The sequence below is a fragment of the Nomascus leucogenys genome, chromosome 6 (genome assembly GCF_006542625.1).
Source record: "Nomascus leucogenys isolate Asia chromosome 6, Asia_NLE_v1, whole genome shotgun sequence".
NCBI lineage: Eukaryota > Metazoa > Chordata > Mammalia > Primates > Hylobatidae > Nomascus > Nomascus leucogenys.
Window position 1 is genome coordinate 81,366,353 of NC_044386.1, and position 7,230 is coordinate 81,373,582.

Genomic DNA, 7,230 nt, shown 5'->3' on the forward strand with positions numbered 1-7,230 from the left:
ATCTAATCAGAGCTTCATCTTTGCATCTGCCTCTGTTGGGTATCTTTCACTTTGCCCTGCTTTGTAGACATGTCTTTCTCTTTCATAAGATTATAAGTTCCTTGAAGTTCTTCCTTACACAGTAAGTGCTCCCTAAACCTTCTTTAATACTCCATTAATATTCTCTCCTCTTGAGAAGAGGAGGCACCCCAGAGTGGCCTATTGTACAAGGAAAACGCAGTCTGGACAAACAGCTGCAGAATATCAGTAAACCTCCCTCCTCTCCTCCAACCAGCCTCACCTGATCCTTTCCATTTCTGGATTTCTGTTCACTGGAACAAAAGTGATATTATGACCATGACCACATTATGGTGAATGGAAACACAAAGAACAGAACTGATTAGGCTGTTTGGAGTTACCTGTCACATGATCTATATGGAAACAAAGCCACATCAGATGTTCCATTCACAGCCCTTAAATTTTCCTCTGCTTTTATCTCAAGTTAGTTGTCTTACAAATTATTTTTATTTATTCCCTGTCTAAGGGAAAATGTACTTACTATTTTATTTTTTAACAATATTTATAATATCCATCTTTGGAAAAAATTTCTGGAACATGGGCAGATATATTTGATTCCTGGTATAGTTATAGCACTAATACCTCACAGTAAACTGCATTAGGACATTTTCTCTAAGGCTTGATTCATGCAGAATTTACATTTTCAGGCTAATTCCTGGAAAAAAATTGTGAGATGAGTGAAGTTTGTTCTTAATATCCTTCCTACTCTACCATCCCACTGTTCCTCAAACCCCCACCTCCACCCATCTCTGCCTGCAGCGGGTACCTCAGCTCTCATGCCCGTAGTCTTCTACAGGGGAGAAAAAGTGTTAAGAGCTTGATCTCTGTGGCCAGCCTGCCCGGGTTCAAATCCAAGTTCTAACCTCGCACTAATTGTTGAATGGTCTCAGCAACACTAGACCTTTCTGTCGCTTACTTTATTCATCTGCAAAGTAGGAATAGTAATAGGCTACCACGAGGATCAAATGTCTTAACAGATGTAAAGCACTTAGAACAATGCCTTGCACTTAGAATGCACTGATTAATAATGTTACACTCTTATCCTTCCTGTTCTCATCCCTGATTCCTATGATACTGTTTGACAGTTGCACCGACACACTGTGGCGTAGACCTCTTCTGACAGCCAGCCCCTCCTCTTTTCACTTGCCTGTCCACCTGCACCAACCACTCCTTTGCCAATGACCTTGACTCCCTTGCCCTCTTGCCTGTCTTTGCTCCAATGCAGCTGTGGATATGGGCTGCACCCACCAGCTGCAACTTGGCCTCCCCTGCCCTGCTTACTGGGAAGCCTGCAAAAGGTGCCTACCGCAGAAGGCCTTCAGCCCCAAGTGGTTTTGATGGGCCTCAGTATAGGCTTCCCACCTGGCAGAGGGAGTAACATAAGTTGTAAGCCTGATCCTGCAAAGCCAAGAGTGGTTCTGCTGTGGAGCCAAGAGACACCCCAGCACTGTCCTTTTTCTCTCTTTCAGAGGATCTCAATTCCAGAGACAAATCTTCGGCCTTTGTCACATGGGACAGAGTCCAAAGCCTCCTTGCTGAGATTCTGGGGAGAAACTAGCTCATACCAGTGTATGAGTTCCTCCATTACAAATTCTTCTCCCCTTGCTTTGAGGAGGGGCACAGCCCAGGACATCTCAAAGGCCTGAAGGTCCCTTATCTGTTAATCACGCCCTTCCATAGAGTAGAATCTGCCCCTTGGCTCCTAGGGTCCCTCCAGCAACAACCTCTCCTTTCCCTGCATTGCTCCACAACCTTCTCCCTGCACCCAGCAGCCCAACGTACTGATGCAAAGGTCCTGGGCCTCACACAGAGGCCCTCTCCTCACATTCTGTTCTCCCAGAGGCAGGAACATTCACAAAAATGAGACTTGCAGTCCCTGGCACAGGCCATCACTCCAAGGCCAGGCATTGAGAGGATGTGCAGAATTAGCCTCAGGACCTCATAGCAGGTCAAGATCAGGCAAGGTGAACTCAGAATTATCTGAGCCAGAGAATGGGGTCAACACTGGGATGGGGTCAGGAGCCAGGACATAGTCCCCCTCAGGCAAAGTCAGCCAGAAGACCCTGGTTTCTAGACATCTGGCTAAGAATGAGGCCCCACTCAGATTCTGAATTCTTCAGATGTCCCTTCAGGTATCATGGAACAACTTGACCGGGTGCTTGATACATGTTGAAAGGCTTGGAACAGGCCAGTATTTTACATAATAATTTGTATAATTCTTAGAAAAACTCTCCAAAATAGATGATATTACATCTCTATTCCAAAATGAGGAAACAGAGGCACAGAGAAAAAAAGTAAACCCCTGAAGGTCACATGGCTCATAAGTAAAGAAAAAACAGTTGGATTCCAAAATCCATGCTCTCAACCACTACCTTGCACAACCTGGGTTGAAAAAGCAGCTCTGCAATTGCTTAGCTTGAAAATCTAGGCTTATTTCTGAGTTTTGGTTTTCTCTTTGTACTTCCCTCCCAGGTAGAAGATTGTGAGAAATAAATAAATAAATTGGCGCATATAAAATCCTCACCATGATACCTTAATAGTAAACATGCAATAAATGTTATCAACCCCAACAACATCATATCATTACTATTCCTTGTGCCAAATACCCACAGATGGATTCTTGTCAGAGTTCGCCTGCCTCACCCTTTCCTTTGCCTGTTTCCCTCCACTAGCGTAGACCTCTGACAGCTCCCAGTTACTCCCAGGCTGCCTCCACCACAGTTTCCAGTCTTTATTAAAGACAGTCCTCTTTTGATCTGTAAAATAACGCTATGATGTAAATAGAGCTAAGATTTAGCAAGATTAAGTGCCTCGCCCAAGGATAATTCTTTCTGATTCTAAAACAATCTCTATAAAATCAAATACGGTGTTTTAATTGTTTTTTCAATTGGAAACTCAGCTTTGAAAAAAATATTATGAATAAAGAAAAGCTTTGCCGTGGGTCCCACCATCCTACCACAGTAGTCAGGCTCACGTTTCTGTATTACTCACCAGGCATTTCCCCACCTCTGAAGAGGCTGACTTCTCTTCTGCAGATTCACTGCCTGCAGGAGACAGCGGATAGCACAGCTCACTCGAGTGACGGCTGGCCCCAAAATCCCACCGAGAGATTCTAGAGTGATGATGAGAGAGATCCCGAATGACTCTAATTTAACCTGAGCAGAAAAATATAACTAAACTAGAATAGATAGTAAGAGGAAACAACCATCCCTTTAGAAGCAATCAGAGTCTCTTTGTGCCATTATTTCCTCCCAAATTGCACTATATCAAATTATCTCCTATGAGCTGTTAAAATTATGTAGACATATAATCTAGTCATATATTTATTAATTATTCAGTAAGCCAAAACCAAAGGTGAAATACGGACTTCAATCCTGTCCTTTTCTTTTTCCCCCATATGATTGACCACATTAAGTCTGTTTTTTCAAATTTGTCTTTTTTTTTTTTTTTAGTTAGTAGAGTTTTGGAAATAAGGATCTCCTACAATAAATTTTACATAGAGTGGTAGAAATTTGTGACCATCTACTGTCAGTGTAGGGACTGACATCCTTTGAACATCTTCTTGTGGAATACAGGTTAAGGTGGAAGAAAAATGGGGAAGGGAGTTAGAGATGATAAAACTCTAGGTTGGCCTGAGTGTCCTCTCACTTCTTGCCGACTACCTGAAGCTAGCTCCAGGCGATCTTTCTCCATTTTGTCCATTTTTGATCTGATGACCAATTGCCCAACACTGATGCATTTCATCTATATTCATGGCAGGCCTACCTCCTATACATACAGCTTGGTTAGAGGGTATTAGCAGGAATACATAAAGAGGTGTAAGAAATGCATCCTGATTCAAGGAGCTTACAGTTCAACTGGGACCAGAAAACCTGGGATTGATTCCCAGCTCCTTCACTTACTACCTGGGTTAGCATGAGCAGTTCATTAAAATTCATTTTCTGTAAAATAGAGCAAACAATAATAATAGTGTCTATACCTGACAAAGGGTTGCTGCTAGGATCAAAAGGGGTACATTTTGTGGAAGCACTTTACACATAGGAAGTGATATTCAGAAAATTATTATTAATATGTACAGAAGGTGTATATACAAGTCAAAACAGCACCTCTCAGGCTGTCACCATTTTACAAGTTTGGATCTTCTAAGATGATCCTTTCAGAGACACATTTCCTGCAAGATGTGATGCGTGCAATTCAGGTTAGCTGCCGTCAGGTACACGGTCTTACCTGAAAAAGTGGTTGACATTTTGACGCAGTTTGCAGGCCAACCAAATGACCTGTGTCAAAACTGATGCACCAGGCAGGAAGAATGGCAGCCTGGTCTGAGCAGCAGAAAGTGACTAACTTCGCCAAATATTTATTGAGTGACTTCTATGCATCATGCACTGTGCTGGGAATAAGAAGACAAAAGGCGTGATCCCTGCCCTCAAGGAACTTACAGTTTAGTAAGGCAAACTGACAATTACAATAGGACAGTTGTACAACAGGGTTGCATACAGTCTGATGGGCCCAAAGGGGAAGAGTCCCTGCCTCGGAGACTTTGGGTGGGAGGGACCTTTCCAGGGAGGTTGCTGTTTGAGCTGGAACCTGCAGAATGAGCAAGAGTTTCGAATTAATAGTGGACTGACGCTCCCAGAAGAAGCTTCACCAACTCCAAGCTTTTCTAGTGTGTTTTCCTTTAGATGAGCCTTTTCCAATTAGGAGAAGACTTCTTACATGAGCACCTCTACTCTTAGCTGTCTGCTCTGTGTATAACATTTTTGCATCAAATACGTTTGTTGATTAGCTGTGTCTTTTAGCAGTTCTATAAGTTTAATGGCTTGTGTGTAAATGTATTTTCAATAATGTTTCATCTTATGCTCATGATAAAAAATTCAAACAGCACAAATTTGTTCAGGATACAGTAAAGAGATATATTCATGGCACAGCAAGTGGACCTTCTCCTTGCAGCAGAGGAATACTGGAGACAGGAGATCCCAGAGGATAAGGTTGGAGGATTTGGGCTGAAGAGAGACTAGAATGGATCTTAAATTTTAACGCTAAGAATTCTGGGCAATGTCAGATATAGAAGGATTTTGTTTGTGATAAAAGCAGAGTGTTAGGAAATTAAATCTGATGATAGTACAGTTTAAATTCATTTTTCAAAGGATAGATTATAGATAGAAAAGGATAATGAGAAAAATATTATGGTAAAATGTTAATATTTGGAAATAGCTGAAGGGTATATGGGAGTTCTAGTAACAGTTTTAGCAACTGTTCTGTAAACCTGAATTACTTAAAAATAGTAACTTAAAAAAACAACAACATAATAATGGTGAAGAGGGAAGCCCAGAGCAGAACAAGTAAAGGAGGAAGATGTGGTGGCTCTGACCCAGGTAGCTAGAAGGAGGTGTGGAGCACTGTATGAACAGTTCTGACAGATGAGGCATCATCTCCTGACAGACAGACAGAGACAGGGGATATCCACTCTTTTGTAAATCAGAAACTGGTCACCAATCTGCAAAATACATCCTGTTCTGTTGCCAGATAAAATAAAATATGGATTTTTCCCTATTAAGGTAAATACTAGTGTCTGGTTACATAAGGATATTTTGACAAAGCCTTGATATTCCGAAATGATGAAACCTCCTACTGATGGCTGGATTTTAGGAGCACACATCAGCTGAACTGTTGTTTCTCTCTCTGGAACATGGCAGATGGAGTCTGAAATGTACAACCAGTGGCATGGAAAGATGTAACTTTTTGTGTTTTTGTCATTTAGTGCACTCACCCAGACATGTTCCCAGTAGACTACCCTTTGTACAGACTGAAGACCAGAACTAGAGATGTGCATAAAGCCATGCTGCAAAATTACAGTCATTTACATGAGCTAAAGAGGAGGTGTTCAAATTACATTTGAAAATGAAAAGCTGTTTACCTATTACTATGAATTTGCTATGAATAAATGCAACAATCTCATTTAACCCTTCTCATCTTCATACTCAATATTTTAGAAAAGACAAAACCTTAGTTCAAAGAAATTAAGCATTTCAAAGGCCATGCAGAGTATAGATTTTTCTTTCTGGCCTTTCCTTTCTTTTCCTTCCTTTTCTTTCTTTTCTTTTCTTTTCTTTTCTTTTCTTTTCCTTTTCTTTCTCTCTCTCTTTCCTTTTTTGTATGCAGGACGTTTATTGGGTGTTGCTCTTGGGATCAATACCTGTGGGGAAGTGAAAGAAGCAGGATTGCTCAGAGAACAATTTCCAGAGGGGATCTGAGCATCTGAGCTATGAGCTGTCAATAGCCAAACTTCTCAGTAGCTACAGGATTGAGTACTTCAGTCCTGGGAGGGGAGTGAGTAGATGTGGGAGACATACCATAGTACCCACTACAGACTTAAAATATTTTTTCCCATAAATATTTCTATATGTATATCTAAAGGACAAAGGCATTTTTTAAAAACATATTTCTAATGCCATTACCATACCCTAATTTAGTTATCAATAATTCATTAATATCCAATCTGTATTCAGCATTCAATTTTCCAATTGTCTGATAAATATAACTATATATTATTTATTTATTTATTTATAGTTTGCTTGATTTGGGGTTCAAGTAAGGTCTATAAATTACAATCAATTAATGTATCTTTTTGTTTATTTTATTTTATCTTTAAAATGACACATAATTGCACATATTTATGGGGTACCTGGTGATGTTTTGATACATAAAATGTATAGTGATTATATCAGGTTAATTAGCATAGCCATCATCTCAAACATTTACCTAATAAGCAACCTCAACTCTTCTTTCTTACTTCCTAAAAGGAAGAAGCATTTGCCTTATCAGGAGCTGACCTCACACTCAGCTACTCAGATAGGCTCGATAATTCTAAAGCTAAAATCCTTCCTCTTGCAGGAATTGATTCAGGATTGGGATTGCAACCCAAGCTGGCCATTAAAATACATACAGACATTCTTCCTTAGTCTTATGGGTATGCTTTTAAAAGCAAGGCCTTCTCATCAGCCTGGACCTCAATGAGAAATTATGGAGTAGTTCCTGGTGGTTACTGGCCAACATCCTAGGACTCTAAGTGTGGCCTGCCTCAGGATAGAATGATCCTGTCTCACAAGGAATGCGGAAGGGAGTTCATCACACTGAAGGAAAAGGATGCTAACATGTAACAAGAAAACATCT